A 10,794-nucleotide genomic window follows, 5' to 3' on the forward strand; every position below is an offset into this window, starting at 1 on the left:
CTTTTTGTAGTGCTAATTCTAAAAGAGAGATGCCGTAAATATCGCCTAATACCTCAACAAAAAACAAAAGTCCGAAGAAAAAAAAAAAACAAATTCTCTCGGGGGATTGAACTAACATCCTGCTGTGTACGAAGCGCGCATCTTACCCACTGAGCTACTCCACAGCTCGGAATAGGCGTGTTTACAATCCGTTTTATACGAGACCCAATAGGCGACTACTGCCGGCACTTTTTCTCCCCCCGGCTATTCTGCCGGCTGCCGGCAGAATAGACACTTCCTTCATTAATACTGGTCGTATCTCATCACCGCTAGCACCGATGTGTTCCTTGTTCTTTCTAGACTCTATGGACACCACTTTGAACGTGTGAAATAAAAGCTTTCGCGAAGCTACGACGCTTTTACCGTGGGCATGGTCATGGCGGCCAATTCTGATTTCCGAACCCGTGTTCGGACCTCCGAGGCTGAATTTTCGTTTCCGAGCCGCGATGTTGGTGTCAAACGTGAGCACGCGTTCCGTAGAAGACCCGACGACTGTAGTTTACCTCGGATCGAGTCGATAGATTACTGTACGAGCACTGATGCGACTTCCCGCACGAAAGCAGTCATTTTCAGGTTCGATATTGCTCACCGCTTCATCATTTGCTACCACAATTTGCTTTTTTGTTCTGAAGCGCTCCCTCGGGTAAAAGGAACGTTCGCTATGCGCGCGAGATTATTTTAATTCATTCATCTCGTGCGGCGCGCGCTCGGCGGAGCGGCTAGTCGTTTGAAGGCTCACCAGAGCGCGAGCAAGACTTCAAAGAGCTGCCGCTCGCTCGTAATTAGAAAACCATTATAGGTACGTACAACTATCAAATTGTTGGGGAAGGGACAAATACACATATGTGCTGCAAGAGGGCCTCCACACAACCCTACAGAGCTTTTTTCAGACATGCCCCTACAGTACAACTGGCCCGACACTTTCTATTTTGTCCCCTTCTGCACTTTCTGGCGCAAGATGAGCTAAAGTGAAGCACGAGTAACCTTCTAGGTTGCTATCTGTTCAGTTTGAACCCTCAAGCTACGTCCCTCTTCCCTCGACGGCCAAAATTTGAACGCAGGCATGGTTACTGCGGAATACAAAAAGTCTGCCTTTTGTCTCCGAGGGACGTTCATTCTGTGTTATGGTCGTCTTTTCCAGAGACGGTGAGGACAAATACGCATCTGTGCTGCAAGAGGGCCTCCACACAACCCTACGGAGCTTTTTGTAGACATGCCCCTACAGTACAACTGGCCCGACACTTTCTATTTTTTCCCCTTCTGCACTTTCTGGCGCAAGATGAGCTAAAGTGAAGCACGAGTAACCTTCTAGGTTGCTATCTGTTCAGTTTGAACCCTCAAGCTACGTCCCTTTTCCCTTGACGGCCAAAATTTGAACGCAGGCATGGTTACTGCGGAATACAAAAAGTCTGCCTTTTGTCTCCGAGGGACGTTCATTCTGTGTTATGGTCGTCTTTTCCAGAGACGGTGAGGACAAATACACATCTGTGCTGCAAGAGGGCCTCCACACAACCCTACGGAGCTTTTTGTAGACATGCCCCTACAGTACAACTGGCCCCACACTTTCTATTTTGTCCCCTTCTGCACTTTCTGGCGCAAGATGAGCTAAACTGAAGCACGAGTAACCTTCTAGCTTGCTACCTGTTCAGTTTGAACCCTCAAGCTACGTCCCTTTTCCCTTGACGGCCAAAATTTGAACGCAGGCGTTGTTTCTGTCAGAAAGCAAAAGTCTGCCATTTGTCTCCGAGGGACGTCCATTCTGTGTTACGGTGGTCACTTTGCACAGCCAGGTTAACGCTGTCTGCAGTCGTGCTGGGACGTCCTTGCTGCGGCTTGGCCGACACATTTGTTTTCTCGGCTTCCGTACTTTCCCACGTCGGCTTGTTTCAAGTCCAGCTACAGCATTCTTGTCGAATGGTACCTGTGAGTTCTGAAGGCTTGATGTCGACCTGTATTCTCTGCACAGCCCCCTACGGGGTTCTGCAGAAACCCCCGTCTTAGTAAATCACGTAGGTTTTCAATGAAGTGTGTCTCCACATCTTACGGGGGTGGGCAAGCAACACCGAGGACACAGTCTTCTTGTCTGCAGTGCCTCTTTATTCTCAGACACTACAAAACCCCACGCCACTGTTCAAAGGCTCGAAAAATCAGGACTACCTTCAGCTTTTGCGTTCGTACATAAACTTTGACACCAGCTGTGTTAACCAACCTGGGCTCGTTCATTACAGGAGGAAAGCAAGCACTCGTATCAAAAATGAATCGTCGCTCTAGCACTCTTCGTCCCATCGTCCCATCTCCATGAATCGTCCCATCTCCATGACTTGCACGGCCTGTAAATTACTAGAACATATCATAACCAAACAACTCGTTTCTTTCTTAGAAATGCATAATGTTCTAAACCCCAACCAACATGGTTTCCGCAGTGGCCTGTCAACGGTAACCCAGTTGATTGAATTTTACCATGAATTAGCCACTTACGTTAACAACCGTACGCAGGTTGATGCAGTTTTCATCGACCTGTCGAAGGCATTCGACCGGGTACCTCACCGCAGACTGATTAAGACATTAATAGATCTCGGAGTTTCCTTTTCTTTGACTAAGTGGATCAATGCATATCTTTCAAACCGTCAACAATTTGTGGATATAAATGGTACTTACTCAGGGCTGTTAGATGTTCATTCTGGGGTGCCCCAAGGTTCTGTCTTAGGGCCCCTACTTTTTTTAACTTACGTTAACAGTTTGTTCCCATCCAATGAAGATGTCCCAATTAAGCTAAGAATGTTTGCCGACGACTGCGTCATTTACAGTCCCGTTGTTGAAATACAAGACCAGACAAAAGTGAGTAAAGCACTGGCTAACATTGCGTCTTGGTGTCGTGAAAATAACATGAAGATTAATATTAGCGAAACTCAGTACATGCACATAACAACAAAAAGAACTGTCTTAAACTTTAGCTATGAGGTTGCTGGCGTAGTATTGACTGAAGTGGATAGTTACAAATATTTAGGAGTGATTTTGTCTTCTGACCTCGGGTGGAAAAGGCATGTGGAGTATGTTAAAGAGCGGGCAACTAACAAATTGTGGTACCTGAAGAGAACGCTGGGTAAAACTCCCCCTTCCGTTAAAATTCTTGCGTATAAGACAATTATTAGACCTGTGTTAGAATACGCGTCTGCAGTGTGGAGCCCATGGCAGAGCTCTCTGGTCAGAGAACTCGGAGATATTCAGTCGCTAGCTGTGCGTATAGTTTTTTCAGATTTCAGACGAACTACGTCTGTGACCGAACTTAAAAGGAGAGCCAATATAAGCCCTCTGTCAAACAGAAGAGAGAGCCAACGGTTGAAGCTGTTCTTTCAGATTTTCAAGAACTGTATAAAAATTGATGGCTCCGTTTACTTAAAACCAAAAAGTTTTTACTCGGAACGCTTGCATCACTCAAAGACCGTAGCCCCCTATTAAAGCTCGAATAAATAGCTATAAACAATCTTTTTTTGTGCATACAATTGATTTGTGGAACAGCCTTCCCGGGGATGTTGTCGATATTGATTCACTCTGTTCTTTCGAAAAAGCCGTAGATAATATTTTTCAGTGCCGAGATTGCTTTTATTGCTCTTATGAAATTATTTTACTGTCTTTACTTTTTATTACTGCTGTTACATTTACTGCTATACTGTTATTGTTATTACTAGTATTACATTTGGTTACTGTATTGTTTCTCTTCTTACGAATATGTCGTAGATATTAATTTTCGGTGCTAAGATTGCTTTTTGTTTAGAACTGTTGTGTTTATAATGTGCATGTGTGACACTGTATCACCCCACTCCTGCCTTGGCCCTATATTGGGCTGGCAGTATTGATAAATAAAAAAAAAAAAAAAACATGCCAAAATTAATGTGCTTTTCTGGTTCAATTATGAAATAATCGCAATAGAACCATTTGTATTTACTGTGCAGGCGGTTTCTTTAATGCAACTTCTCAATTACCTAAAAGAAATGGTAATCTGAAGAGTCATCTTTTTTCACTAAAAAAAAACAACAAAAAAAAAACAGAAAAAACACCAGAAATCAGCCGAGTACTGACAGTGCTTTTATTAGGTCGATAAAACAACTTTTGCGTTTGCTATCTCGAAGAAATTTGACACACAAACACTCCTACCTGGTGCGACACGCTTTCCCGACAATCGTATAGCTTAATGGTTTTCTAATTCCGAGCGAGCGGCAGCTCTTTGAAGTATATCCATCCACTTGTGCTCGGGACACCCTCCCTGTTGATCGATGAGTCTCGATTGAGATGAGCTGACACGGTTTCACTGCACACACATGTTCCTATGATGTTGTTTTCACGACCACAATCGATGAATGCACTCCAGCGGTTTTGAATATCCACGGGCGAACGATTGAACTTGGTCGGGCTTGTTAATTTCCGAGCAGAGTCCCAAAACCTGTTTTCGCGAATATAACGAGTTCTAGACTAGCTGGAGCGATGAAATTTTAACCGTGCGTCTAAATTCAGAGCGCGATCATTCGCTGCGAATTAGAACTTTCTAGCTATCGTAGTTTTCTTTATACGAGCATAGGTGAAATCAAAACATCGTACAGTGAAAGCCTTACTTACACGTAAACTTCTGTTGATAACTTTCTTTTTAGAATACCTACATCGATGAGACGCGCCTCGAATGTTCCTCGGAACATAATCTTACTCCCTGGTTAAAATAAATGTCCTAGCTAGCCTACTTTCCGAGCTTCGTGCGATTGAATCACCTCCGGTTGCGAGCAAAACACGCGGCAGCCATTTGCTTTTTTTTGCAAAAACCAAACCAGAACCACGAATGGGCGGTAAATTTCTAAATACTTGACCTAAATAATTTAAACTTGTTGTGGAACACGGGTCTCGACGACGTGGTTTTCAAAAATAAGACGATTCCCGTAATTCTAAGTTTGGTTTTATTAAACCAGGGCTGTGTTTCAAATCTCACCCTAATAAACCCGAGTTACTCGGGCGGATCGTGTCACGTGACAGCAGAAATGAAAGAACGCTGGACGCAGGCAGGTTTCAAAACGCCAGGTGTACAGAAGCTTTACCTCGCAGTATGATTTCGTTAATTTTAAAACACGGCCAGGAATTACATTTTTTATGAATGAATAGATAGATGACCCGTTTCGAATGAATGGATCCATGAGTGCGGCTGAGCAATTCCGACCGGTCGGTAAATCCCGCCACCTGGTGCCTTTTGTTTTACCATTGAAAATATTGAATTTCTGAAATCTATATTACGACCTTGAATTTACGATATCAAATGGGGGACACTTGTTCCCAGCCGCCCCTGGACTGGACAGAGACCGATTTCTTTTCTTGTGTGATGCGAGTTTCGCGAAATAAACGGCGTTTGAAAGTTTTCACATCGAAGCCAGCCATTCGCTTTCCTCACTTTAGGCACCGATCCTTTCTTCGATCTCGCTTCATTAATACTGGTCGTATCTCGTCACCGCTAGCACCGATGTGTTCCTTGGTCTTTCTAGACTCTACGGACACCACTTTGAACGTGTGTAATAAAAGGTTTCGCGATGCTACGACGCTTTTACCGTGGGCATGGTCATGGCGGCCAATTGTACTTTCCGAGCCTGTGTTCGGACCTCCGAGGCTGAATTTTCGTTTCCGAGACGCGATGTTGGTGTCAAACGTGAGCACGCGTTCCGTAGAAGACCCGACGACTGTAGTTTGCCTCGGATCGAGTCGATGGTTTACTGTACGAGCACTGATGCGACTTCCCGCACGAAAGCAGTCATTTTCAGGTTCGATATTGCTCACCGCTTCATCATTTGCTACCACAATTTGCTTTTTTTGTTCTGAAGCGCTCCCTCGGGTAAAAGGAACGTTCGCTATGCGCGCGAGATTATTTTAATTCATTCATCTCGTGCGGCGCGCGCTCGGCGGAGCGGCTAGTCGTTTGAAGGCTCACCAGAGCGCGAGCAAGACTTCAAAGAGCTGCCGCTCGCTCGTAATTAGAAAACCATTATAGGTACGTACAACTATCAAATTGTTGGTGAAGGGTCTCGCACCAGGTAGGACTGTTTGTGTGTCAAAAGGGTACTAATAAGGAAGTGTGTTTTTACATTGAGACAGCTCGTCTGAAAAATTGTATTCTTGGCATAATAAAGTCTGAGGTCTCAAAAAGAAATGAGCTGATTCTTGTTTTTCTGGCGCAGTGAAGACTCGTTAAATGTGTCACTTCTTTTTTATTTATGTCTTCAGGCCCCTGCTGTCCACCTCGGGAAAAGGTTTGTTCCTGCAGAGCTTTTTGTATACATGCCCCTAGAGTACAACTGGCCCCACACTCTTTATTTTCCCCCCTTGTGCTTTTTCTGGTGCAGGATGAGCTCGACTGAAGCATGCGTAACCTTCTAGGTTGCTATCTGAGCAGTTTGAACCCTCAAGCTACGTCCCTCTTCCCTCGACGGCCAAAATTTGAACGCAGGCATGGTTACTGCGGGATACCAAAAGTCTGCCTTTTGTCTCCGAGGGACGTTCATACTGTGTTATGGTCGTCTTTTCCAGAGACGGTGAGGACAAATACACATATGTGCTGCAAGAGGGCCTCCACACAACCCTACAGAGCTTTTTGTAGACATGCCCCTACAGTACAACTGGCCCGACACTTTCTATTTTGTCCCCTTCTGCACTTTCTCTCGCAAGATGAGCTAAAGTGAAGCACGAGTAACCTTCTAGGTTGCTATCTGTTCAGTTTGAACCCTCAAGCTACGTCCCTTTTCCCTTGACGGCCAAAATTTGAACGCAGGCATGGTTACTGCGGAATACAAAAAGTCTGCCTTTTGTCTCCGAGGGACGTTCATACTGTGTTATGGTCGTCTTTTCCAGAGACGGTGAGGACAAATACACATCTGTGCTGCAAGAGGGCCTCCACACAACCCTACAGAGCTTTTTGTAGACATCTAGAATAATTAATCATCTTCATAAATACCGACTAATTTCTGCAAACCAATATGGATTTCAGAGAGGTAAATCCACTGAGTCAGCTTTACTTAACATTCGAGGAAAACTTATCAGCAATATAGAAAATCAATCCTACACTATAGGCATCTTCGTAGATTTCAATAAAGCTTTTGACTCTATCAAGCATAATATTCTCTTTGATAAACTGCCACACTACGGAATTAGAGGCATTTCACTTAAACTATTGCGCAGTTATCTGACAAATCGTAGCCACTTTGTGGTAGCTAATAGTATAGAATCGGACACTGGACATATAAAATTTGGTGTTCCGCAAGGATCAATATAAGGACCTATACTATTCCTTCTTTATATCAATGACATTGTTGCTATCCCCCATACGCCAGACATAGTACTTTACGCCGATGACACGAGTGTTTTTTTTTTCATCCAGGGACCTATCATCTCTTATTCCTGTCACAAACGCATGGCTCAAAAACTTATCGAAGTGGCTTGATGCGAATCAGCTGCTTCTAAATGTTAACAAAACAAAATATATTGTTTTTTCCTCAATTAACAGACCAGTTAACCTTACTACCGAAATAGTATTCCAGTCACGGTCACTAGAAAGGGTTACCGAATACAAATTCTTAGGCATACATTTTCATAAAAACCTTCGCTGGACATGTCATGTGAATTTTGTGAAGCGTGACATCGCACAGTCTATTGGCATGCTGAATAGATTTCGTGCCTTATTACCAATGTGGCTAAAACGTCAGCTCTATTTCACTACTGTTCATTCTCGACTGCACTATTGTTTACTTGTCTGGGGGGTTACATCTAAATGTAATATGACTAGTTTGTACTTAATGCAGAAAAAAAGTATACGATTTATTGAAAACCTATCAAGCCGCGATCATACATTCCAATACTTTGAGAAACATCGTATCCTGAATATTGAGGCACTGTATAATCAACGATTGTCTGAGGTTATATTCTCCCAAGTTAAAACTGACCGTGAATTATTCCTTTCTACATATACGAATACTGATACACACTACAATTTTAGAAATACAAACTTTATAAAAATCAGAACCAGAACAAATTACGGTACGCAATTACTATCTTGGCAGATTCCCAATCTTCTCAACCTCCACCCTGGCTTGATCGATATAATCGATCATAATTCAAACCTCTTGACTTTCAGAAAAAAATCAAAAACATATTTTTTACTTTCCGCATAATACTGTGGTCTTCTAAATTATGTGTACAGATGTAATTGTAGTAATGTAGTTCATATATTTTTGTTGCATGTTGCGAATTATTTATTTTTCATTTAAGAGCGTATGTAGTGTAGTGATCTAGTTACTGCGTATTTTTTGTTTTTGTTTATGGTTAACTATAGCACTCTACCACTAGTCTGCCTGCTGCATCTGCTGCATCTGCTGCAAGTGTAGTCTGGTGCTAGGGGCCTGGTCAGGTGACTTACTGTCACCTTTTGCCTCAGCACCATGACAATCCTGTATTGTCAAAAGTTCCAATAAACAAACAAACAAACAAACATGCCCCTACAGTACAACTGGCCCGACACTTTCTATTTCGTCCCCTTGTGCACTTTCTGGCGCAAGATGAGCTAAACTGATGCACGAGTAACCTTCTAGCTTGCTACCTGTTCAGTTGGAACGCTCAAGCTACGTCCCTTTTCCCTTGACGGCCAAAATTTGAACGCAGGCATGGTTACTGCGGAATACCAAAAGTCTGCCTTTTGTCTCCGAGGGACGTCCACTTTGCACAGCCAGGATAATGCTGTCCGCAGTCGTGCTGGGACGTCCTTGCTACGGCTTGGCCGACACATTTGTTTTCTCGGCTTCCGTACTTTCCCACGTCGGCTTGTTTCAAGTCCAGCTACAGCATTCTTGTCGAATGGTACCTGTGAGTTCTGAAGGCTTGATGTCGACCTGTATTCTCTGCACAGCCCCCTACGGGGTTCTGCAGAAACCCCCGTCTTAGTAAATCACGTAGGTTTTCAATGAAGTGTGTCTCCACATCTTACGGGGGTGGGCAAGCAACACCGAGGACACAGTCTTCTTGTCTGCAGTGCCTCTTTATTCTCAGACACTACAAAACCCCACGCCACTGTTCAAAGGCTCGAAAAATCAGGACTACCTTCAGCTTTTGCGTTCGTACATAAACTTTGACACCAGCTGTGTTAACCAACCTGGGCTCGTTCATTACAGGAGGAAAACAAAGCACTCGTATCAAAAATGAATCGTCGCTCTAGCACTCTTAGTTTCCTAGACATGAGCAGTACATAAAAAACAGCCGACTCTCTTATTAGGCCAGCATTAATGTGCTTTTCTGGTTCAATTATGAAATAATCGCAATAGAACCATTTGTATTTACTGTGCAAGCCGTTTCTTTAATGCAACTTCTCAATTACCTAAAAGAAATGGTAATCTGAAGAGTCATCTTTTTTCACTAAAAAAAAACAACAAAAAAAAAAACAGAAAAAACACCAGAAATGAGCCGAGTTCTCCGAGCGGTTTTATTAGGTCGATAAAACAACTTTTGCGTTTGCTATCTCGAAGAAATTTCTTCACCCTTTCCCGACAATCGGATAGCTTAATGGTTTTCTAATTCCGAGCGAGCGGCAGCTCTTTGAAGTATATCCATCCACTTGTGCTCGGGACACCCTTCCTGTTGATCGATGAGTCTCGATTGAGATGAGCTGACACGGTTTCACTGCACACACATGTTCCTATGATGTTGTTTTCACGACCACAATCGATGAATGCACTCCAGCGGTCTTGAATATCCACAGGCGAACGATTGAACTTGGTCGGGCTTGTTAATTTCCGAGCAGAGTCCCAAAACCTGTTTTCGCGAATATAACGAGTTCTAGACTAGCTGGAGCAATGAAATTTTAACCGTGCGTCTAAATTCAAAGCGCGATTATTCGCTGCAAAGTAGAACCTTCTAGCTATCGTAGTTTCCTTTATACGAGCATATGTGAAATCAAAACATCGTACAGTGAAAGCCTTACTTACACGTAAACTTCTGTTGATAACTTTCTTTTTAGAATACCTACATCGATGAGACGCGCCTCGAATGTTCCTCGGAACATAATCTTACTCCCTGGTTAAAATAAATGTCCTAGCTAGCCTACTTTCCGAGCTTCGTGCGATTGAATCACCTCCGGTTGCGAGCAAAACACGCGGCAGCCATTTGCTTTTTTTGCAAAAACCAAACCAGAACCACGAATGGGCGGTAAATTTCTAAATACTTGACCTAAATAATTTAAACTTGTTGTGGAACACGGGTCTCGACGACGTGGTTTTCAAAAATAAGACGATTCCCGTAATTCTAAGTTTGGTTTTATTAAACCAGGGCTGTGTTTCAAATCTCACCCTAATAAACCCGAGTTACTCGGGCGGATCGTGTCACGTGACAACAGAAATGAAAGAACGCTGGATGCAGGCAGGTTTCAAAACGCCAGGTGTACAGAAGCTTTACCTCGCAGTATGATTTCGTTTATTTTAAAACACGGCCAGGAATTACATTTTTTATGAATGAATAGATAGATGACCCGTTTCGAATGAATGGATCCATGAGTGCGGCTGAGCAATTCCGACCGGTCGGTAAATCCCGCCACCTGGTGCCTTTTGTTTTACCATTGAAAATATTGAATTTCTGAAATCTATATTACGACCTTGAATTTACGATATCAAATGGGGGACACTTGTTCCCAGCCGCCCCTGGACTGGACAGAGACCGATTTCTTTTCTTGTGTGATGCGAGTTTCGCGAA

The sequence above is a fragment of the Ixodes scapularis genome, unplaced genomic scaffold (assembly GCF_016920785.2).
Source record: "Ixodes scapularis isolate PalLabHiFi unplaced genomic scaffold, ASM1692078v2 ptg000582l_1__unscaffolded, whole genome shotgun sequence".
Taxonomy (NCBI): Eukaryota; Metazoa; Arthropoda; class Arachnida; order Ixodida; family Ixodidae; genus Ixodes; species Ixodes scapularis.